This window comes from Petaurus breviceps, unplaced genomic scaffold (genome assembly GCF_028583685.1).
Source record: "Petaurus breviceps papuanus isolate PSGF00001 unplaced genomic scaffold, PetGlider_PUasm1.0 90702, whole genome shotgun sequence".
In the NCBI taxonomy this organism is placed as follows: Eukaryota; Metazoa; Chordata; class Mammalia; order Diprotodontia; family Petauridae; genus Petaurus; species Petaurus breviceps.
Window position 1 is genome coordinate 6,318,754 of NW_027187317.1, and position 25,975 is coordinate 6,344,728.

Below are 25,975 nucleotides of genomic sequence, written 5' to 3' on the forward strand. Positions count from 1 at the left end.
AACTCACACTGATGAAATCACAGCCTTTTTGAAGTATTGAGTACATAACAAAAACAAAACACTTTTGTTTACCAAAAAAGACTGCTAACCTAGGACCAGATTTACATTATTAGGTGTTCACATTGCTGCTTTATCAGTATTAGCCATTACCTGTTCAAACCCTTTGCAACAAGTCACTTTTCACCTGAAACTCAAAGTGCCATACCCAAATATGGCTCTACCTTGTGAGGGCACAAACGTGTATCCTTCTCTCATAGATTCTGTGTGCAAAGGTGTTGGTTGTAGTTCAGTAAAGTATTGAATTTTGGAGAAAGATAGCTGAAGCAATGTGAATTAAAAATTGAGACTTGATATTCCTCTTCCTCAAATATTCTGACAAACTAGCCCATGGGTAGGGAACCTGTGTCCTTGAGGCCATATGTGGCCCTCTTGGTCCTCAAGTGTAGCCCTTTGACTGAATCCAAACTCCAGTGAAGGGGCTGCACTTGAGGACCCAGAGGACCATATGTGGCCTGAAGGCCCCAGGTTCTGCATCCCTGAACTAGCCTTTCGGGGAAGTATAATGTTAATGGGATAATAAGATCTTCCCTGCCCATTAATAGGTCTCACATGTGAGCCCATTGGGGGAAGGACTTACTTAAGGAGATGCTTGCTTAGAGGGAGTATTGATTGTAGGAAGGCTTCCACACCTTTTTGTACTAAATTGATTAGGAACTGATTCATGAGTGTTTTGGTGCCTTCTGCCTCTGAGAAGTATATATATACTCTGAGTTGATATTTTGCTTTGGGGGTTCACATATGAGAAGGACCATTTGATTTCCTGGTTGAGACTCTGAGCAGTCCTATGTTCAGATCCCCCCCACTGCTCAGATGTAAAAGCTCTTTCAATCCAGTGGTGTATGTAAAGTATATAGCAATATTGCTTTGATTCAGGCAGTCAGAACCCTGTCTGTTGGTCTTTATGCTAATTTCTCTGCTTGTATTTTCTCTGACATTCAGGGTGCTGATCTTTACCTTGAACTAGTGAATGTCGTTAAAAGTAGTATTGTAGGGGTGGCTAGGTGGTGCAGTGAGTAAAATGCTGGCCCTGGAGTCAGGAGGACCTGAGTTTGGTTCAGGCCTCAGACACTTAACACCCACACACAAAAAACTAGCCGTGTAACCTCAGGCAAGTTACTTAACCCCAATTGCCCTCCAAAAGGCAAAAAAAAAAAAAGTAGTATTGTTAACCCCTTTTTGTTTGGGCTTTTTTGGGGGGTTCTTTTTGGAGGAGGGAAGGCAGGGCAATTAGGGTTAAGTGACTTGCCCAAGGTCACACAGCTAGTAAGTGCTAAGTGTCTGAGGCCAGATTTGAACTCAGGTCCTCCTGATTCCAGGGCTGGTGTTCTACTCACTGCACTGCCTAATTGTTCCTATTAACCCCTTTTTGAGCAGTCTTTCTTAGGAAAAAAAAACAGATAAAAGAACCTGTGCTAGCAGCCCATCTTGGGTATGCTAGGGTGCTTGCTGTTACAGGAAGGTATCAGATTCACAGACTTTGAGAGGTAGATGGAACTGCACTGGCAATTTAGTCCAACCTGTATCTAAAAAGAAATTTTCACCATAATTCACTGGAAAACAGTGGTTTTCCAGCCTTTGCTTAAAGGCCTCCAATACAGGGAACTCACTACCTCCCAAAGCTGTCCATTTCAACTTTTGGATAGTTCTAATTATTAGGAAAGTTCTCTACCTCCCCACTCCCCGACTTCCTGCCTAAATTTGCCTGTTTACAACTTCTATTAGTAACAGGGTCACTATCTTAGAGTATATGCTCTAACTCCATGAGGATGAACATTCACATTGACTAAAGGGAAAAGAACGTCACTTAGCTGAAATGGCACAATAACTTCTACTTGGACCCCAAATATTCTGTGACTGGGGGTTGTGTAAGAGAATTGGTCACTGAGCATCATGGAGAACAGACTATAGTGGAGAAACCTCCTCTATTAGTAGGCTACAGGACATGTAGAAAAATTCCATCCATTCCCCATTCAATAAAAGCCTCAGGGTAGATCTAATACCAGGGCTCCTTTGGACTGCCATCATGCATGGGGAGGAGGAAAGAGATCCTCATTCTGACCTCTGTGATTTAAAAAAAAAATAAGCCGAATCTTTCTTTCACTTGATAGTTCTTCGCATTATTTGAACACTAGCTATGAGGTCCTTCCTGAGTCTTCTCTTCACCAAGGCTATGTATCTTCAGTTCCCTCAATCGCTCCTCCTAGGTCATGAACGCAAAAGCTTTAACCATCCTCATTGTCCTCTGGATAGTTTCTGTCTTATCAGTGATCTTCCTGAACTCCTTTAGACCGTCCTCATTTTAACTAATGTGAATAGGTAAAATTTTGAAGACACTGAGTAAGGATAACGTCAAAACTCAGAGCGAGACATATTTTGAATTAGAAGAGACCTTAGAGATTGTTCAATCTACTCCCTTGATTTCATTTTAACTAATGTGCTCATTTTATGTGAATAGGTAAAATTTTGAAGACACTGAGTAAGGATAACGTCAAAACTCAGAGTAAGACATATTTTGAATTAGAAGAGACCTTAGAGATTGTTCAATCTACTCCCTTGATTTCACAAAAGAATCAGAGTGACAGATCAGGGACTGGAACTCCAATTTCCTTCTTCCCTGTTCAGGACTCTTTACTGTGCCCTTGATTCCCGACTGGTAGCTAGCTCCTTGCATTTTAGAACAACTGGAGCGGTACATTCCGGTAAGATTTAGTTTTCTAGGAAATGAGTTTTTTTTAAATTTTGATCTCATTGTGCACTTATCAACCTCACAGAATTTCTGGTTAGATTGAAACAAATGAATGGGAAACTGAGCAGGGGTTAAAGAAGAAGATGATGAGCTTTCTGTTATCTGGAAGCAGATGTGTAGTGCTGAGCAGAGAAGTTTGCTGATATAGCAAGGAAGGGTTGGTTACCAGTTATAAGAAGTATGCTTTCCTATAAGACAGATAGAATTCTCTTCTAGTCATAAGGATTATCTGTTGTGTAGTTAAATGCCTACAGACCATGCAGACAGTTAGCACATAGAATTTCCTACTATGAAAAGAACAGTGAAACACACTAATTATCAAAATCACCCTTGTATACATTAGTAGTAGTTAGAAATAGTTAACACATCTTCTGAAATGAAGGATATAAGATTATATATCCAAAAAACCTTGTAAATATTTCAAATAAACTTTGGAAGTATGTTTCCTAAAACAGGAAGTTTCTTAGGAGTAAACAAAATTAGCTCTCCCAGAAACTGATGTTTAGATAAAAATTCTGAATGCCTTTGTAGATTTTAAACTTGGCAAAACACATTCTCCTATAATTTAAAAATAAAGACTTTAAAGAGTTCACAAATAGAGACATAAAAGGCATTTTGACATTTAATATAAAAACAGAATTTTGATGAACTGAGTGTAAATGAATCAGACATATGGATTACATTTTGCTTAAGTCTTCACAAGTTTAAAAATTGAAGGATTGGAAATATGGCAAAATATTTGGGGGGGAGGAATTTAAAGAGGAATACATTTATTTTTTTAAGTTGAATATCAAATTCATATCAGTATGTTTGTTCATGGTGTTGAATTAGCTAACTTTATTCAGAGATGAGAAATCCTATCAAAGGAAATAGCCTGTGAGATGGAAGTGAGCATTGTCTGCAGATGATCCCAGTGCATTTGAAGAAGGCACAAAAATCTTGTGGCAAGTTGGTAGTCATCTGCTCACCCCATAATTGTCACCAATTTTGTGACAATTTTTTGTAAAAAAAAGTGGAGTGAAATCATTTGTGAAGCTTTTTAAAGAAAAAAATTGTGTCAGTATTACTTAAAAATAATTTATTACTAAATTGTCTTTGGTGCAAGATTAGGATGCATGGAATACTTGTGACTATATGTTAACATTGAATACTGATAATGCACATGCCCTGAGAATTCTGGGCTTACAGCTTGCAGTGCATTATGTGGGAAAGAGATAAATGCATATCTATAAGCCATTGATGAATATATTGCTTCTGTTTGCCTTTTATGCTTCATGATGATCAGAATTATACCATGTGACAATTACGCAGTGAAAGGTTATAAACCAATTTTTGGACTGAAAAAAAAAAACCCCAAAAAAGGGTAAGACAGTTATGTGGTGGCAACAATTATGTAGTGAAATATGTACCACTCTGATAGCTAGGACCTGAGATTGGGGAGAAATTCATTCATTATGGAGAAAAACAGAACTCTCCCCAGAACTATTGAGCACAAAGGAAATAACAGACCCCAATCAAAGTTTCTGCTTCTTCTGCCTTATTTGTGTGTATGGCATAATGTACACAAAAACAGAAAGAATGCTAGTTACATAGCCACATATTCTCATTCTAATGTTCTTCCTGGGCAGATGGCCATATAAATGTTTATATTGACTTTATTTAGAATTATCAAACTAATAACTGATGATAATGAATTCCTTTCTTTCATTTGGGAGTTATAAAGTGAACACAGAAGCTTGAAAAAGTATACAAGCCTAAGTTACACACACACACACACGAAATGTTGTGAACAGAGATACAAAACAAATGAAACCTAGGCAGCATGCAGTGGTCAGGGAGAGCAGAGTGTCCCCAGTAGATAGCACAGGGGAATGCTTGAAAGGATAATTTTCAGGAAAGTCCACGTTTAAAGTGATGTCATCCTTTTCATTCTCTCAACTCAATTGCTTCTCTGAAGCTCATTCTATCCATTCTGATGTGGAGCAAAAATGTTACATCAAAGGTTAATGTTTGAATCTAGGCTGAAAGAGAGAGGCAAAGAGAGAAAGAGAGAGTGGGGCACACACGTACAGAGAGACCGACAGAGGGAGAGCACAGGGAAAGGGAGAATCACAAGTACTAAAAGTTCTTAAAAGTAAAAGATAAAGGAAAATAACAGTCTTCCTCCCCTGACAGATAGTTCAAAAGGTAGCCCAGAGTTTGGATCTGAACTGTCACATTGCATACCAATGAGGATACTGTCGCTCTATGTTTCTTTTGAAAGCTTTTGATGTTGCCTTATGTGGGAAAGGGCATGTGGTATGATCAGCACGTCTAGTCCATAAGACATAGTCAAACTCCTGATCTATAGAAAATAGCCCTTGCTGATTTCTTCTCTCATTGTTACCTTCATATGGCTAACAATGATGTTTTCCCAAAACCTCCTTCTGAGACTATCTTGAGTTGATCTGCCCTTACCTCCCGAGATGATACCATATGGGAACAGAAGTTCAAATTTCTTTTTACAAAGGGAATACAGGTTTGGATTTAAAAAAACAACACAAAATTCTATTGAATCTTATTTGGATTTGGAGATTGGATTGGCTTAAACCTTTGTATTGATTATAAATGCTTGGAAGGGGATGGGGGGGGGGCAGGAGGAAAAATGCATTTATTCTCATGATCAAGGGCAAAAGGAAGTAGATATGGCTACAATGTTCCACCATATTCTAGTTTCTGCAGCCGTGCCAGGGATAAGGTGAAGGTAGGAAGGCCATAATACAGCTAGGTATTCTGTAGAGCCCCTCTGAGCTGTGACCTCTTGGTGCATATATCGCTATTATAAACGGGATCCTCTTTCAGGTTATGCATTGGACAAGATTTCCTCCTATTGCAAGTCTGTGTGATTCTGCATTGCCATGATCCCTGTACTCTCAGACGGTTTTTAAAAGTGCAAGTTCACAGGTCCCTGCTATGTACAAAAGAATGCAGAATACTTGTTAGTCCTATGACTCTGAAAGACAGTTTCAATCTCCAGAGCCAGCCTGGGAGAATTGGAGCAAATATGTAATAATGCTGAGTGAAACAATATGTTTACTAGTGGGAATTTGAGGGAAGCTCAAATATGGTGTTTATTATGTGCAATCAGGCACATCTATTCAATAGGTGATGGTGGTTAGGACTGACTGTTTCTTATGCCTTCTCTTTGCTTACAGTTTTCTAGGGAGCCCTATAATATTCAGAAGAGGATAGAGAAGGAGACTCCCAGAGCTGAAAGGGTGAGTTTCCGTCACTTTCCTGATGAATGGATTCTTACCTTTTTTTGTCTGTAAAGTGTTGTTGCTACCATCCATCTGACACATCACATTTGTGCATTTATAGACAAGTTATTTACCGTGTTTCCCTGATAATAAGACCTATCCCGAAAATAAGCCTTCCCCTTACTGTGTAAGATTCCTCTAAAATAAGCCCTCCCCCAAAAATAAGCCCTATTGAGATTGCTACTGTAGTGAAGGTGATCCCCTGTGCTACACGCTACATTAGGGTGCCCTCTGTATGCACCGTCCCCCCCCCCCCCCGCCGGGTGAAACGCACGCTGGGCTCCGAGCTGCATCCAATCAGAGCTGCAGCAGTGAACGCGTCATCCTGTTCTTCCCCAGTGATTTGCTTGCTGGCGCCATTGAGAGCAGTGCCGCGGAGGAGAGCTGAGGCAGGACAACATAAGCCCTCCCCTGAAAATAAGCCCTCTGGTGTTTTTCTTTCCAAAAAAATTAATAAGACAGTGTTTTATTATCGGGGAAACATGGGTACTATATAGTTCTGTCACCAGGACTTGCTTGGTGGTACACCAACAATGAAAAATACGGGGAATGACAAACTGAAAGAAACTTGCATGAGAATGTGGAACATATCACCTTTATGGTATATATACAAAGATGTAAGGTTCAAGAATGTACTGTAACTTGAGTGTGGCATCTTGGAGGTAAAAACCATTTTGTTCAGATACTTCTAAAACAGCTAAAAATTATACTAGTTTATATGGTGAAAGCTCTTCATATTCATTTATATTTACTTCTATTGAGAAAGGTTGGAAAGTTTAGAAAATTACAGTGCCATTCATGACTTAGGAAATGACCTAGGGAAATTACACTCTTAAAAAAGTGAATATATGAATATAGTTTTATTAGATTCATGTAATGAAACCCATTTAATAATTAGTACCAAATATGAAACTGCTTATGCTGGGGTCAGGGGTCATACAAAAATGTATTTATAAAGCTAATGTAGCCCTGGACTCCATGTGAGTCTGAGGCCATTTTTGCTACTTTCTAGGTTCATTGTTTTACTTCATGTTATCAGCTAACCAAAAATTTACTCCTGACCCCTTAGCAGTATCTCTTTTAAGCTGTACAAAAGACAGATGAACTCACAGGCAAAAAGCCTTGGATTATGGCAGAATATGAAGGAAAATAACAAGAAACTGAATCAAATAGCAGACTTTCTCTGCACGTACTCACAAAAAATGGCAGCCACTTTCCACATCTTTATGTAAAGTTGTACTCATATCTCTTTTATTCTCTCTGCTTCCTTTCCATAGTAGGAGGACATCATTCATTAAGACTGATGGCACTCATGGAGAAACTCAGGATGTGAAGATACTTACCTCTTGAGTTTCTTTTTCTTGAGTCCCAAGGGAGTTGACAAATGATGTTTTGAGACCTGAACCCAAGCCATAAAACTGGATGTAGTGGCTGAGTCACATAATATAGCCTGTCTCTTGTGACTCTCATGGCCTTACTGCTTACTTCTGTCATCTGTGAAGTCTTATGGCTCATATAGCTTCTTTCTTCTAAGTCCTTATCCTTGTGTGCTTTCTCCATGGAATTGCCTTTTCCTTCCTAGTTAGTACTCACGCTCTCTCTTTTGTGTGGTGGATCTTAGTCTGTCGCACTTAGAATGACCTCAAAATCCAAGCATAAGGCATCTTCATTTTCCAAGACTTTCTCCAATGGGCAATAGCTCTGATTGTGTCAGAATTGCAGAGAATCGTGTCAAAATTGCACTTTGGAGTCTTAAAAGTTTGAACTAGGGACAGAGACAGTCTGCCTATGTTGCACAAATAATAACAAAATCAATACTTTTTCTCTGAAAATGTTACAAATAGTTTTATTAATCTCTTGTATAATATCCAAGATTAAGACTCATAGTTTTGTTTACTAGTTTACTAATTTTTATGTTTTGAAGATGGAAAAACCCATAAAAATAAAAGGATGGGAAGAGAAAAGGAAGTAAAAATGGAGAATGAGTCTGATATTAAAACTCAAATTGGTTTCTCCATCCTTATTTGACCAGGACCTGTGAAAGAGAGCTTATTCAGTGTTTTTCAGAATATTATCATTGTTTACAGAGAAATATGTGATATTGTAGTGGATTGGTATCAGTATAACAAAAGAATATTTATCCCAATTCTTTCCTTCTTTCTCCATTTGGAACAAACTTGAGCCCTAAAAGTCTATGTTAAAAAAAAGTCTAAACTTTTTCTTATCCTCATATAAAATGACACATTATTTCTCTATGTTAATTCATGTTGCCTTGCTCCCTGGTCCATAGTATGGAGAATCATTTAAAATTTTTATGTACTTTATAGTCAATATGTAAAAGAATATGATGAATTGAAGCCAAGATCTGGCATAAATGGAAATACTAACGCAAATAATGTTCCCATAGCACGTTCCATAGCACAGCTAGGAGATTAATTCTATAATAACATTCCAGAATTTAGGAAGGTTCATCTCTGGGTTTGCAATAATTACAATCATGATAATGGTTATGGATTATAATTCAGACAGTAGCCAATAGTAGGTAAATAGTAAACATTTGTGGAATTTAATTAGCATTTGTCATTAGTCATTGAGGACCCTGTGTATAGATCTATTTTAGGTTCATTAAGTGGTTGTAAAAAAAAAAAAGATAGAAAGAGTTTTAATGCTAGAAGGTATTATCCCTGACCTGCCATCTTGGAACTTCTAGGACAGATATCACAAAACTGACAGCTATATACAAAGCATCGCTAAAGAAATGTTACAGATATGTTGAAGTAAACTCCTGTCTGTGTTTTAGACTTCACATATGTGCTATTTAATTAATTTTATAAACTCTGGGAAGGTTCTGCCTTTTTCACACATCTTGCAGCATATAGCATAGTGAATTTTATAGCAAATAGTACAGTGTAAGCTGGTATCTGATAACAGTAAAAATCTTGTTACATGTAATCAGTGATGTACAATTTGTCTCACTTTAAATGTGGAAATCAGTGCTCTACTGGTCTTCTGACACTGACATTGTAATGGAGTTATGTATACGTGAATTGATGGTGTCCTGTTCATTATAAACCCCAAATTCTCATCTTCTGTTCAGTCTAGTGACTTCTGCTGAATTAATGAGAATTATGTCTGTAGTGCCAAGCATAGGTTAGTGAAAGTTTCAAGGAAGATGTCTGTGACAGATTTTCCTTTAATTCATTGGAGCACTTGTAATAAAGCTAATGAATGGAAAGAGCTACACATTTTCAATTAGTAGCATATATCGAAATCTTAAAAACAATTAGTGGTTGAAATAGTTTATAGTTATTTTAAAATGCTATTTCCATTTTGTAAGGCTCTTCATGGAGTTTGCTTTGGCATCAGGCCATTTTGAGAAAGAAGAAAAAGAGAGAGAGAAAAAATCATGATTCTAGATATGTGCGTATTTCCACAGAAGTTTTTTTTTTTCCCCAATTTAGTGTAATACTGTGCTTTTACTGCTCAGGTTTCAGCAAACCTTAATTTCTGATCCTTAAGTAGTATAGTTTCCTTTATCTGGGCCCAAATCTCAAGTCTATTCAAACTCTTTACTGTATAAACTACTCAAAAAACAAGATTTCTCCAGCATCTTCATCAGAGAGAGAACAAAGCTCATCCCTTTGGAATTGTATACTTGTTGAACAGACCCAGTTTGGTGGTTTATACAAGATGGTTCCCCAGTGTGTTTGACTGCTCATCTCCTCTCTCAGGGAAGGGTTCTGAGGTTACATGGCCAGATTATCTAGGTTTGTGTAGGTAAGGATTGACCCTATTCAATTAAAAAAAGTTATTAAATGATTAGTGTGTGCTAGACACTGTCTAAGCTAAAAACACTAAACATTGGGTTCTGAGGGGGAAAAAAGTAAAATTCTCCTGCCCTGTTGTAGTTTATATTATAGTAGAGGGATATACCACAAGCATAATAGTTATCATTTAAAAATTATTCATAAGTTCATTAGATAAGTACAAAACACACACGTATACACACACACACACAATCCTAATATGATTCTTTAAAGTAGAATTGTATTCTCATTTCTTTTCTATCCAAACAGCATTCAGTATAAACTTCAGAGAAAATGTAAAGTAATATTTTCAATAAAGTGTTTTTCATATTGTAGGAGAAAATGAATAAGGTGAAAGCTTAATGCTGAGCCTTTTAAATAGCACTCTTTGTGATTTATTATTCTCCTTGGGATTTTAGTCACAGTCTTAAAAACTTAATAAAAAAAAAAGGAGAAAAGGAGACTTTTTTCCTATGGGTTAGTTTTAACATGCAACTAGAGTGGTGAATTTGTGAAGAGCATTTGGACAGGGTAATCTTGATTCTCTATGACTTATGTCCTTGAGAGTAAGATTGTGAACAGGAAACAGCAAAAAGTTGAGAGCGAGTACCATAATATGCTAAGGAATATCATACTGCTCACCCAATTAGTTGAAAGCCTTGGGTTATAGGGTTCTGGCAACATGTCAATTTATTTTATTTTTTATATATTCTACTTCAGGGAGGTTTTTCTCTCTCTCATTTATTATCATTTGTATCCACACTGGTGAACCACATGTCTCAAAGACTCTAAGATGCTATAATAATATTAGAGAGTCTTCTTTTGAGAAGAAAATTCAATTGTTCAGTGAAGTGGGTAGAAGGTAGCAGAGAAGAGCTTGTTCCTTGGATATTCAGAATTAACGTGGCCAGCATGCACCACACTTGCTCATCTTGAAGCAGGCTCAAAAACTGCAGCAAAGCCCACCATTCCTCTACAACGGTTTCTCGGTTCCGGCCGTTTGATCACAAATGCAGCATCTCCCCTCCTAATGCTGTGCAGGTTGATAAAACAGTTGCCGAGCCGGAATCCCTAAAGAAATTATTAATTATCTGGTTAATGTGCATCAGGCTGTGGGAGTGTGAGATTAATCACCAGAGCTGGGATGAGTTGCTGAAGTGGATTTTGGTTTTTTGTCTCCTGTCACTCGGTAATGGCTTTTCCTTCCTTCACCATCAGGTGAACAGGTGCGGAGATGCTGTATTTTCATTTTCCTGGAGTTAGGAACAGCCGGTGGCCAGGAGATGCCTTTTTCTCAGTCCTGCTGCATGAGCAGTTTCCAACATGGACTGTGCTACCTACTCAAAATGTTCCAGCTGTAGGAGATTCTCTTAACATGACAGGCTCTATCTCAACCTTCTCTGGGTTGAGTAGGATCACACCCAGACTAATGCGTGTGTGTACATACACACATAAACCTAAATACATATATACCCACACATACACACAAAAAAAGACTTTAAGTATCTACTCTGTTGCTGGATGCTATAGAGATCTAGGAACTTGATTTTCAAAAAAGATTTTAATGATTATATTTTTAAAATAGTTGGGTTTGCTGGGTGTGGTGGTACATACTTATATCTGGGTTTCTGAATTAAGTTTGGTCTTAATATAGTGAGTCTTGAGGAGTGGGGGGCAAGCAGATTGCCTAAGGGTGAGTTGCCCCTGGTCCAACTTCATAAAATTATGAGTAATGGGATTGGGCCCAGGAGTTGATCCTACATTTTCCAGCTTGAGTGAGATAGAATGATGACCTAGTCTAAAATGTCCACACACACTCATGTATCTGTATGTGTATGCTATACACACACACACACACACACATATATAGTCTCTGTATGTCTCTGTTTGTAATATATATATATGCACACATGCATATATAATGTATGTATAAAAACATACACACACAGAATGTTTCAAAAGTCTTAGTGCAGTTTAGAGCTTTAATAGATTACTCTTAAAGATTTTTAGGACACCCACTGCACTAAGACTTTTAGGACACTGTGTGTACATGCATATGTGCATAAACAGTTGATTTCCTTTGTATTATATGCAATTATATATTTCATTTTTGCATTTAGAAACATTCTGTGAAGGGGTTCATGTGCTTCATTAGACTATCACAGGAGTCTATGACAACAAAAAAAGGTTAAGACCTTCTATAAAGGAGTCATTTCTCAGACGTTTTGTTCATTTATTTTATTCCTGAAATACAAGTTCTTTTGTTCCATCTGTAAAGAAAAGAGGTGGCTCATGGCTGTTCCTTTTAAAGAAAAAAAAAGAGAGAGGAGTAACGAAGAGTTTGTCATTTGTCACTTCGTGGTTTTGGGTATAATACTGAATATTGGAAAAATTCCCTGGACTTCTTGCTCCTCCCCCCTCTTTTCTCTTTTATATCTAAATTTAAGGAAGTAGCTTTGTTCAGGTTGATCTCTAGTGTATGTGTCATAATCTCTCCGTTAAGATAAGTTTGTTTCTAGTGTGTTAACCTTTATGAGAAAAAGTCTGACTTGGACGTTATGGAATAAACAGTAAGGAGGGTTGGATAGTAAACATTGAGTGAAGGCACACTGTGCAAGGCATCCCAGAATCCACAGAATAGTTAGGAGATGGTGATTTAAGGACAAGTTTCATTGGTTAGTGGAGGCAGCATTTTCTAATCTCCCATTTCATTAAGAAAAGACAAAATAATCATGGTCTATGCAATGATGCAGCTCACTGTAGTTTAGATGGGCTTCCCAGGATTTGAACTAATGCCCTAAAAATTTCCTACATTGTCTGACCAAGTCTGCTTGTTATTTTTCTTTCCATTTTATAATGTTCCTAAGGCCCTGAACATGCAGCTATATACATGTGTGTATATGTGTTTGTGTGTATGTGCATATGGTATGTATGTATGTATACACACATATATGTTCTTGTTACTCATTTGCATTTACCAAATCTGAGCTTTATTCTGTCAGTTTGGATAAATGGCTGTGAGTTAACAACCTCAGTACTATAGACTTGGGAATATATTCAAGACCTGGAGTTAAAGCCAGTCTGAATCAGCGAAAAGTTCAAATTATAGATTTTTTTTTAAAGACATGCAGTTTTATGACTTTCAAATAGGAATATTGTAACTAAGGCTTCCTCCAATAAACAAAAGCATTTTTTAACCCTAGCAAATAAACTGGATTGCCAAATTTGTCCTACCCTCTTCTGTTTCAGTGTCTAGGCCTAAGAAGTCTTTCATGGCAGAGACACACTCTGCCTGCTAAAATCTTTCTCTTCTCTCAAGGTCCAGCTTAAGTGCTACCCCCTTCCTGAACTATTTCCCTTTATCTGCTGCCAGAAAGCCTCATCTTGTATACCAATTTGTCTAGACCCCTACTGGGTCCTTATTACAGTCATATCTATTTGAAAACATGTCTTTCTTCCCCGCCCTCCTTCCCCTTATTAGATCATAAGTGCCTTGAGATCTGGTATTATGTTGTTTTCATCTTTAAAGAAAAACTTCCTAGGATAGTGGCTTACTCATAGTAGTTGCTTAATAGAATTCATTTCAATAGTTAAATTTAATAGAATAGTTCATTGAATATTAAAGTAAAAGTTTAACTCTGCCTGCCTTAATGAACAAATCAAATCCATTTCTAATTAGCATTTAATTGCATGTACTGTTCTCCTATCCTTAAAACATACACAGTTGGTTCCCTTAAGTAAGTTAAGTCCCTTGTGTAACAGTTATGCTCTGGACCTTTCTCCCAGAGCCAATGAGGGATGGTAGGGTATCTTTCTCACCCTCCTTATTCTCTCTCTCTCTCTCTCTCTCTCTCTCTCTCTCTCTCTCTCTCTCTCCCTCTCTCTCTGTGTCTCTGTCTCTCAGTTTAAGACACCACCTGTTGTTCTCCCCCCATTTTAGGAACTTGTGATCACCCTACCTCTACCATTTGAACACTTATTATTTGGCTTTAACAAAGACATATTTACTTAATAGCTATAGCAAGAACAAATATATAAGCATTTCCCCTAATACCTTTAGAGCATTCTCTCTCCTATACTACCTCAGTCTCTGAGGAAGCAGGCTCAAAATTCAGTACAGTTCCTTGGGCCCACCAAGTTCCTGTTGCTGCTGGTTAAGTCCTTATTTCAGCTTCTGTTGGCATGGATTCAGAAGGTCACTCCTAAGGGTCCTTTTGTTCCTTGGAGCATCAATTCTGGTCTGACTGCAATACCCGGCTTGGATTTTGACTTCTAGATACCTGTGACTTGCTCTTCCATAGTTAGATCCTTCACTCTATGCACCTATCATGGAAAAGAATGAATGAAAAAGCCAAAAACTCTGGCCTATTTCTTGGGGGCTATACAACCTTAGAAAGGAAGGAGTCCTGATGGTCAGCCTTTGAAGTTACAACAGAGTCTTTCACCAGATGCCATGAAAGGACTAATCATGCTTTCTCATTTGGTTGGGAAGAGAGCAAAGGGAGAATTGACCAGAGTTGATTCAGGCCTTTTTAAAAGGTGCTAAAAGTTTAAAAAGGATCTTCCCAAACACATAGTTAACTAACTGGAATTACAGAATGTGCATACATGCACCATAGACTCTTTGAGTCATTTCCTTTCCATGTCATCATGGTTCTACCAAAAGCCATCTCCTAGAATCCCCTATGGGATACTGTATGTGCCAGGTCCCCATTACATTTATGCTTATAGAATTTACAAAGTGAATTTCAAGTCAAGTTGAATTATTACAAATTTTGAAATACTGAATTCTGAATTAATGAAAATGTCCTTTATGTAAAGAGATAATCTTCTCAAAACCATATCAGAAGTAGCATCATTGCAGATAATTTTCTGTGTGTGACTTAGCACAGTGTTTGACCCATAGCATATATTTAATAAATGTTTTTTAACTGGCTGGCTGGTAGTCTCATTGTGATGGAAAAATTATGGGGAAAGGAGAAAAGAATGACAATTCAATTCCAAACATCCCAGTTCTATATCAGTTCTCTGCTAGATATTAGAACTTTAGAAATCTTTTAGTCCCTAGGGTGTTTGTAGTGACATAAACCTCCAAATTTCCATTCCTGCTTGGAAATTGTTGGGACATAAAACCCATTTGTGTTTCAGAAATCCTTGCAACCAAATAATCATTCGAGTGTAGCAACTGTATGGAGTGAGGGGTGGGGTGGAGTAGGGTGATTCACATGAAGCTGTGTTCTAGGCTTCACTGTTTAGAACCTGCATCTCTGTCATTTGGGTTGCTGCCGTTACTATGACTTCCTGAGCTCTCTCTCTCTCTCTCTCTCTCTCTGATAAGTAAAATCAAAATTCCTTTTTCAATTTAGCAGTTCCCAAGAAAGATGAAGAGATAAAGGGGAGGGAAGAGATAGAAGAGGGGGACTAATATCTTTAGGGGAAAAAAAAGAAGCTGTTGCTATTTTTAAGGGACAATTAGTATGCATTTAGTTGACTATTTAATAGTCAACTAAATTTCTCTCATTGAATTTAAAGAATATTTTTTAAGTATCATGTAAACTGAAGTTGAATAAAAGTTAGGATTAAGTCACTTGCCTCTCCTAGTTCGCATTACTGTAATAGTCATTTTAGTCTGCAGGTAGGAGAAGTTTTCAAGAGTATAAACTGTAGTTTCAAAGATTTGTGAGAAATATATATATATATACACACACATATATATATGTAGGGTTTATTCGCCAAAGGAATTGAGGAATTAAAATCTACTGATGATGGAAAATGATTGTGAAAGCTACATTAGATCCTCAAGGTAGTTGTATTTGTTTAGTTCTCTCCCTTTTCCTCTTCTTCCTCTTTTTCTTCCTGTATCTTCTCAATCCTTTTCCTCCACCTAGAAACAAATCCCCAAGTGTTCAAGCAACAAAATTTGGCCTTATGCAAATTTACCTGGGGAAGTTTTTTGTAAAATAATTAGTGACTGATAGTGAAGTGTCTGCTGTATTTGGGAGAGTAGCAACATTGCACATTCTGATGTAGATTGGTTTTAAATGCAATTTAAGTTAAGTTATGAGGCAGCATGACTTAGTTGATAGAGACCTGATCTCTAAGCCTGGAACACCTGGGTTTGAGTCCTGCTTCAGACACATATTAGCTGACCCTGGACAAGTCACTTAATCTTAAGTGTCTCTAGGCAACTCTCTAGGACTATAAATTACAGAGGAAGGCCCAAACTGTATTGGTGGAGGGTGTTTCTTCACCTTAGAGTTCCCTGTACCAATAAATAATAAGTCTAGTACTAGCTCAATTTAATTAAGACATCTAGAATCTCCCAAACCTAAAGGCCTGAGCAGAAATATCCTGACTCCTAAATGAACTTTTTTCAACCTTTATTCCTCAAGATGCCTCTCGTTTTTCCTGGGTAGACTTTTCTCTCTTCAGAATCTGAGCTGTTTCCCAGATATACTATAGCACAAACCATCTTAGAAAGAATTTTGATAATATGAAACAAGAAACTTTTACTAAATATCTCAGTGCTATATTAATAAGACCTGTTACTATTAATAGGGCTTTTTCTTTTCAAAGCACTGTGATTGGTCTTGGAGGAGGTAGAAAGTTTAGATAATTCCCTGTCTTCTATATCCTCATAGAATAGCAGCTACACTTTCAATGTTCTGCTCCTTGCTACTCCTTCTAGTATCATTATAAATGGAAGAACAGGAATCAAATATTGCTTTAAACTGGTGCCACCTTTTCCCTTTGCCCTCCCTACTTCACAGTTATAGACTTCCTTTTGCTTAAGTGTATTTGAACAACAATAATTGATATTTTATAAATAGCCTTTTGTAGTTTACTTATATTTTCCCCCATGAGCCTCAGAACAACCTTGTAAAAGGAAGTATTTACAGGTATTATTATCCCCATTTTATAGATAAGAAAGTCTAGACTAAGAGAGGTCATGGTATCTGTCCGAGTTAGGCATGAAACCCAGATTCTTTTGGACTTCAAGTACAGCATGTGACCCACTATTTCATGCTCCCTTCTCTTAAAAGATAGAAGATTAGCTGTGAATTATTCACATGTTTCATAAAAGGGCACAGGCTCCATGGTAATGTCATAGGGCACTTATCACACACTAGCATATTATATTCTAGTCTATTTTCTGAGAGGCCATTTAAATAGATATTGATAAAATAATATTGAGAGACAGTAAAATTAAAGACCAAATAAATAATTTCCCACCTTTCTATATAAAAAAGAATACTATTATGTATAAATACTTTTCTAGAAATAAAAACATGTGCTCTGAAGTTGATATCTCATCCTCGGTTCTGTATTACAATAGGTATTCATAAATGCTTATTTGTTGAATGACAGTATTCCATAGCTAGTTGTGACTGGAATGTCTTTTGGCTGATGAAGTTCTTGGCATTTTTTAAATTTAGTCTAGTGAAGAGAAGACTTTCTTCCTAAGTACAATTTAAATCTCTCAAGAACCTTCTCGAATTTCTTCAGTTCATGCTTCAGCTATGCGCAGGGATGTTAAGATCATCCCCACCAGCTGGAGATGGTCAGAGAGGGAGAATCTACTACTCTCCATCCCTAATGCCATCCACTTTTCTGCTGAGAAACTCACCAGCTGAAAAGCATTCACCACGGTGATGTTTCCAATGATAACAATAAAGAGTTCACATTGTTATAGTACTACACTACTTAAAGTGCGTTCCAACCTAAATTTCCCTTGCTGAAAATTAAGTCACAAAATCAGAGAATCTGACAGTCAGAAGGGAACCTAAGTGACATTTACTCTAATCCATGTGGGAAAGGTGGTGGGTGTGAGCCTGCCTCACCATTTGACAATAACCTGCAAAGAAGATTTGGAATAAAGACTGTCATCAAATCGATGTATGGTCAAAAAATGAGACAAGCTGGTCATATAGCAAGAACAGGAAATAACGTGCGGATAGCCTGTGGTGCTTCATTGGCATTCTTACTATGTCATGATAAGGTGCGGGATGCCCCCAGCATATTGAATGGACTTTCTGTGGCAGATTTATGAGAGGGAATGGAGAAGAGTTGTATAAGATTTTGTTGTTCAGTCATGTCTGACTCTTCGTGACCCCATCTGGGATTTTCTTGGTGGAGATACTGGAGTATTTTGCTATTTCCTTCTCCAGCTTATTTTACAGATGAGGAAACTGAGGCATCAGGGCTAAGTGACTTACTCAGGGTCACACAGCTACTAAATGTCCGAGGCCGCAATTGAACCCATGAATATGAGTCTTCCTGATTTCAAGCCCAGTGATCTATCCACTATGCCATCTAGCTGTCCCTAGAAGCACAAGATGAGCAGGTATAGATCAGTTGTGATTTGTATTATCAGAAGGAACATCCAAATGGGTAAGATCAGAGAGCCATTTGAGTGAAGAGAATGCTTACTATCTTTGGGAACCTGAAAGAAGGTTATATAAGTGGCGGTAAAAACTTGCTTTTTTCCCCTTAAATTGAGGAGATGAGATTCTTGGATGACTGTGCACCACAGGATTCCTTATTTATGTCTTAGTGGTTTCCATTTCTGTTTGTTTGAAACCACTGGACTTGAGGTTATTGAATCTGTAATGGTAAGGGAATCTGAAGATCTTCCCTGCCCCTTAATAATCCTAAGGGAATTTGACGACTTTCCCTGATTTGAAAATATACTCTGCCCCCTAATAGGCTTGCAGGTACTCACATGGAGTCTGTGGTGGGAGTTTTCTGAAGGGTGGAGCAGAGCTCACAGGAGAAGCTTGCTTGGGGGAGGCTTGTTTTTCAGGAAGTCACAACTTTTGTTACTTTGTAATTAGGCAGTGGGCCATGAAGGTTGTGGTATTCTCTGATTCTGGAGAAGGTTATGCATAATACCTCTGAGGTGAGGTTTTGCTTTGGGGCTCACTTTGGGAAGATTTGTATGATTTGGCCAGATGAGACTCTGGGCAGCTGTTGAGCCCCCAGGCTTTGAAAACCCTGATTTTGGTGCTTCTCTCTCTGGTAACTAACTGTAGGTATGTGATGGTCAGATTAGAAGCACTGTCTGTTGGTCTGTTGTTGTTTTCTGTGTTATTTTCTCTGTCTGTATTTTTTGTCTGCTTGCAATTTCTGTTTCTATTTTCTGAAGTTCAGGGTGCAGACTTTTCCCCGAGCTAGGTAACTGATATATATGTTTGATTAAAGTAAGATTGTTAACACTTTTTGAGTTACTTTCCTTTAGACAAGCAGATCAAAGAACCTGTGCTAGCAGCCATTCTGTATATGCTAGGGCGCTTGTTGCTACAAAACCTTACAGTTCTTTGCTTCCTCTTTTTCCCTATGCACAAGAAAGTGGGCATTTCTTTACCATCCCAATCCACCCCTTTGCTTTCTCTTTTCTAAATGCACTTCTGTTGGCATAATTCACAGAATCTTAAAGTTAGAAGGAACCTCATGGGCTATGTTGTCATAGCCTAATCATAGAATCAAGAAGTAGAACGCAATAAATGTGGTATTAGTGAATTACAGATGGCTTTTCATGGTCTGGCTCTGTTTTACTGCTGTTTGTAAGCCTAGTTTTTTTTTGTTGTTATTTGTTTGTATTGTTTGATTTTTTTTTTTTTTTGGTCACCAGCAGTAAGCTGGTGATTGTTAAATTTGAGCTGTAAGAATAAACATTCTAAAAATTTTTTCATTTGCAACACAGTACCTTTTGTGTGCTTACAACTTATACTTTTTCTTCTTAGAGTTATTATTTGAGCTCTATGAGTCTGGGATATAGTTGAATGTTCATGCAGTTCTCTCCAGTGTACACTTCGATATTTAAACTATGGAGATACAGCAAATGAATTGTGATTACTTGGGAATGCCTAGTGTAAAGGGGATCAAGTTGCCTAGGTTTAGAGTTTCATTATATAGCCTTCCCTTCTTTTTCTCCTTAAAGCATCAAAGCCCTTATGACTTGGGGCCATTAGTCACAACTTAGATCTTTTGATGAATTTTGTATTTGCAGGATAGGGGAAAGGGAGGAGAGAAAGGGATTATGTACAAAGCTTTATGTTGTTAAAAATTTGTAAAGTTCTGATTCATTTGTATACTGTCAGAATTATTTTTAAGAGACCCAAACTAAATTGTTTCAGACTACACACACCCAGACACAATTTCTAATTATGCTCAGTTCCATAACTGTTCTATTGGGAGCATTACTCCTCATACTCAGGAAACTTTCAGATGTCAAGATTCTGAATGTCAACTTGGTAGACAATGACTGTTCCTCCCAAACAAATCAACAAGCCTTGATGTATTGACATGTAAGTATTGAGATCTTTGTATGTCTCTGATGTAACACTCAAGTATCTAGAACTGTGGGCTGTCAGCTGGAAGACACTGCTGCATTGGTAGGGATAAGCTAGTTTCTATTCTTTGACACTTTTTGATATCTCTTGATGATTAAGGGCTGGAATTGAGTGAACAAAATACTTTTAGGGTTCTTGTGTGTCTTATTCCTTAGATCTAATGAGAATTTTTAGGTGCTTAATGATTTCTAATTCAGAAGGGAAAATAAAAATAGACGGTGCAGGGAAAGACCATCAAACCATATGGGAAACACAGCGAGTAAGAGCACCGGCCACAGAGTCGGGATGACCTGGGATCGAATACGGGCTCAGACACTTAGCACCCACCCAGAAACACCTGGCCATGTAACCTTGAGCAAGTTACTTAACCCACAATTGCTTTAAAAAAATATGGGAAAGATAGAAGAGATGATAGGGAAAAAGTCCTAAGTGGAAAGTGTAATACCCATAAAAAAAGAAAGGTTAAATACCCTTGCATTGACCTTAGTTGACGAAATAATAGGTTGTGCCCCAAAATATCTGTGTTTAGGGGTCTGACACATTTTAGGCAACTATGACTACTAGCCTCTCCAATCTTCTGGATGGATTCACTGACTTCTGCCATTCTCACTGACCTTATATTAAAGACAAAATTTCCCTTCCTCCTTTACAAGCTCTCAGTGTATGAAGTAGGCATAGTTGCATGCGCACACAAAAGGATGACAGGTCACCAGTAGAGTTCACAGTCCTACGGCTTCAGCCCCAGCTCATTTATAGTGGCAATTCAGAAGACTCCCCCTGGAATCCAGAGAAAGAAATAGGTTACCTGCTTTCCTTCTCAGTGGCCTTCATCAGAGGGGAGCTGACAGCTCTCACCTGTTTAGATGGAGTTAGATGATTTGCTTTTCAAGGATAAAAGCAGTGGGTTGAGGAGCAAAATTAAAAGCCCACTGTCCTAAGTCTGCCCCTGTTAAATAACAGTTGAAGGGTTATGAGTAACAGAAATACTCCTCACATTATGTGTCACAATCCAGTGTTAATGAGAATATTTCTTAAGCAATATATTCCAGATATACCTGGGAGTGCTACTAGTGAATGTGGTTAAGGACTCATTTGGAAGCAGAATTAGAGTAAATAAATTGGAGCTAGTTTATGGTTAAACCTAGTATGAACTAAGACATAGGATTCAGCTGAATTTGTTTCTTAGTTCTGGCACTAACTTGTGCAAAGTCGTTGGAACATTTATTAACCTTTCATTGTCTTTTATAGACAATCTCTGACCTCCAGACACTGAAGTTAGCCCAATACAGAAAATGTGCGCTTTCCCCCACCAAAAACAAAACAAAAGAAAAAAGAAAACCCTTGTCTCCTTCCTTTTCCTCCAGATTCCAAAATCTTCATTCCTAACTGTTGTATCCCCTTTCAGAACTATTCTAGTGCCCCCTAAATCCATCAGATTAAAGTCAGGCACCCTCTTTTGGGGCGAAGGGAAACCCTGATGTCAGTGGCATTTCTTGCCACAGAGCTAAAGTGGATAAAGATACAATCCTGTTACATAAATTGCAAGTTAGAATGTATTTTCCCATAGAAATTCTGTCATTTATAATGGCTAGGTTAAATAATATTATTAATGCTCAATTTCAGCAGCATCATGGCTTACTTGGGAGCTTACCTTGGAACTGAATCACCATCCTTAGCTGTGTTCGAAAAGAGAATGTTTTTCCCTCCTTGGGGTACTAGTAGATTAATTACTAAAAGTTTATGAAATGTCCCCCCTCCCAAATTTTAATGATATTTTAAGGAGTGGCTAAGATGAATAGTAAATCTCATGGATTGTATAAGGAAATGCATATGCCCAGTAATACTAGGGAAATTTGAGCTCTATGCCTGGTCATAACAAAAACTAAATTTAATAGTCATTGTTGGAGTTAGGAATGGGGGAAGATGAGGGAATCTCTCTCACTTTTTAAAAAATCAAATAATTAAATGAATGCATTCTCCAACTCAGATAAAAAAAAAAGGAGTTATTTTTGGTGAACTGAGGTGATATGACCCTAAAATGACTTCATTTATTTGTAATAAGTAAGATTATTTGGCACATTTGAGCTTTGAAAGAACTTCCATTCATTTTGTTTCTTCCTCTTCTTCCCCTCTACCCCCACCCCACCCGTTTCTGTTCCCTTGCTGATCATGCACTTGGAGGGTTGATTATATCTCATCATTTTACACTTTGCTGGGAAAAGCCTATGTAAATGGGCTGTAACTAAGGCTTTTGTGAATTGCATTCATTAACTTTTTTTTTTCAATGCTTATGCTCTTATCACCCTAAGAAAGGATAGCTCAACAAAAATGATGTGTAGCATCCCAAGCCCTTTAAAAAAGGAAGGTAGGGTAGAGACACTGCACATTCATGCAGCCTCTATTTGGAAGCTCTAGAAACAATTAATTTGTGCATGGTCTAGGGCTAGGCATCTCCTCCCCACCCCCCACTTCTGCCTCTTCCATTTCTTTCTAGAGTTACTTGACAGACCTCACATTCCCCCACCACTGAAGACAGCAGAATCAAACATGAAAGCCCATCTTTAACTCTTAGTCTCTTCATTCCCGCCGTGGAAAACCTCCTTTCCATCTTCTCCAATGTTCCTAAACATGGCAACAAGCATGGCTCTGCAACAGATGCAATTCTTTCTGGGTCTCTAGGTAACATTTTAACCTGTGTAATGTTCACAGCACAGCATCTTAAGTAATATTCCAGGAAATACGCTGCTGCTTGTTAAAAAGGATAGGACCCCAGAGATGCCTTTAAATATGCCTGTAAAGTGAGAGGTGCCAAGAGAAAGATAATATGGCTGATTATAGTTATTTACCTTACATTTTCATTCGCCTTTAACTGGGTGTAATTTAGGGGCATGAAATCTCTTATTGGAAGTGTATTTGCATTAAGCAGCTCTAAGCAACCATGAAAGTGCAGAAACTGAAAAATTGACAGACTGGGTTCCTAGAATCCCAAAGTAGCATTTTTGTAATAGGCATACAAACAAATCGAATAAACATGTTTTGCTTCAACGATTTAAAGAATATGGTCTTTGGAGTAATTTGTCTTTTTTTAACTATCATTTCTAACCTTTTCATTGCCTATCTCTAGTTTGCAGCTCTTCCTAACAATCTGCAGCAATTTCCAAACCAGCTGTTGGTGTTACATAGCTTTGTGCTTTTGTTTAGATTTCCATGAGCTATCAAATCAGTCTATAAAGGGGATTACCTGGATGCTGTTGTTTCCCCAGGTTGGCATTGAGTAGTGGGTCTGGTTTTTTCCAGGATGGTTTGTTTTATACCAGGTATGTTTGAAACACTGCCATGAATCTAAATCTTGTAGTTCACTCTAAGTATAAAGGAACTGCTTCCTTTGACATGACCCAATTCCTTCTCAAATAATAGTAATAAACTAAATTTCAAATCTATTGAAAGTTTAGCCTTGTGGCTTTTTTAGGAATGAGCAAGCTTTAATATGGACTTTTTCTGCAAGGAAAATTTGCTACTATTACATTTAGCCCTTGATCAAGAAAAGAAAAAAAAATAGTTCTTGATCAAGTCTTTAAAACTTATGTCATTTTTATCCCTTAGAAATAATGAAAAATAGGGGCGGCTAGGTGACACAACTAGCCGTGTGACTTTGGGCAAGTCACTTAACCCCAATTGCCCCTAAAAAAGGCAAAAGAAATAATAATAAATAAGTTTAAAGAATCCAAAGTGATGTTAAAAGTGAAAGAGAAAAGTTTCATATATTCTTGAGATCTTGAAATCATTAATTCGAGAGACAGAATAAAATCTTGTTCTTAATGGAAGTAGTCATTTGGATCTTTTCACCACATTATTTAGGCCCTTGACTTTAACATGGTAGTGTGAAATTGACAACTTTGAAATTTATTTGAGAATAAGTTTTCCAGTATAATGTGATATACTTTCTTTGATTTCTTGTTCTCTTCCTCCTCTCCCAAGATATTAAACTTTCATTAACATTTGTCAGGCTACATTTAATGAATGTTTTCTGTAATATATTTGTCTTCAGGAGGGACATTGACTGTCCTCTGTCTCTGCCAGAGAACTGATCTTAGTCCCTCTACTATGTTTATATCTTGTCAAGGAAAAATAGTAATATCCTTCTAAGGATAATTATATCTCCTGATTAAAAGAAAGCCAGAAATCCTCAGAGGGGACTATATTTTAACTGGCCCTCCCATTTTCTTCTCATCAATATAGACCCAAAAAGTCTTTTTTAAAAAAATGTTGTCATTTTTATCCCTTAGAAACAATGAAAAGTTTAAGAAAAGCCAAAATGATGCAACTTGGCTTCATTGAAGAAAAGGGTGAAGGAAAAGTTTCATATATACTTGAAATCTTGTTGGGGTTTTTTTTGTTTCTATTTCTTAGGTTTTTTGATCATGATACATACCATTATTTATCAAAGCATGTAATAATAACAGTTAGCTTTTATATACTTTAAGATTCACAAAATGCTTTACAGATCTCTCATTTGATCCTCACCACAGCTATGAGAAGTAGATAATATTGCTATCCTCATTTTACAGACAGAAACCAAGGCAAGCAGAGGGTAAGTGACTTACCCAGGATCACACTGCCAGTAAGTAGGTGAGGCTAGATTTGATCTCAGGTCCTCCTGACTCTCACACTCTATCTACTGTGCCACCTAGCTGCCTCTTAAAAAGATTGATGGGGGCAGCCAGGTGGCACAGTGAGAAAGAGCACCGGCTCCAGTGTTGAGAAGACCTGGAGATCGAATCCCGGGCTCAGACACTTAGCATCCACCCAGAAACACCTGGCCGTGTAACCTTGAGCAAGTTACTTAACCCCAATTGCTTAGGGGGCGGCCAGGTGGCTCAGTGAGTAAGAGCACCGACTCCAGTGTCGGGATGACCTGGATCAAATCCGGGCTCAGATACTCAGCACCACACCCAGAAATAATAACTGGCCGTGTAACCTTGAGCAAGTTACTTAACCCCCGATTGCTTAAAAAAAAAAAAAAAAAGATTGATGAATGTTAATTAAGCTTTGTGCACTTACTTTGAAATATAATGGCATATATTTGTAAAAGTGGATAATCTAAGACAAAAAGTATTTAGAAATGATTCCATCGATGTTTGGAAATAAATGCCAAGCACCTTTTATTTTTCTCGACAATAGAATTTCTTCCACAGGGGCCTTTAAAAAAAATGTAACAAGAAATTATTTGAAAGATTTTTTTAAAACACAGAAAGGATTTTTAAAGCATTGTAAGCATGAAAAATATAGCTTAGAAAGACAAACATGTTTTCCAGTGTAAGTACAGCTTTTTGAACCCACTTAACTTTCTAAGTTTGGCCTTTTAATTGCTAGAGATAGGTATTGGTAGATATAATAAAGACATGACAAGTAACCAAATAAATAATCAGAGTTGTACCCAGGCTTTTAAAAGATATATTTTAGAAAAAAAAAAATTTAATTAATAGGGATTTTGTTGTCAGGCTAAAACAGACTAAAAATAAACAGCTGTACAGTACTTCATTAAAGCTGCCTGCTTGGAGTGATTTTCCCATTGATTAGTCTCAGGGCTAATGCTGGTTCATTCCTCATTTCATTGCTAATTAACATCAGCTCTGCTCCTGACCACTTGACCGAACTCTGTATGTGAACATGGGCTAGTTTGGCAAGTAATAGCTTACCACCCTCTATATC

The 25,975-nt window shown here is 37.6% G+C and overlaps 1 protein-coding gene across 9 annotated transcripts in view; it reads left to right on the top strand.

The window, feature by feature from the left end:
- Positions 1 to 25,975, top strand: part of ESRRG (estrogen related receptor gamma) — a 696,148-nt gene that overhangs the window by 239,858 nt on the left and 430,315 nt on the right. For all 9 annotated transcript variants that reach the window (XM_069066032.1, XM_069066031.1, XM_069066035.1 and 6 more), the window contains one exon: positions 6,001 to 6,063. The gene's annotated coding sequence lies outside the window, so the exon portion shown is untranslated. The remainder of the gene's footprint in view (positions 1 to 6,000; positions 6,064 to 25,975) is intronic.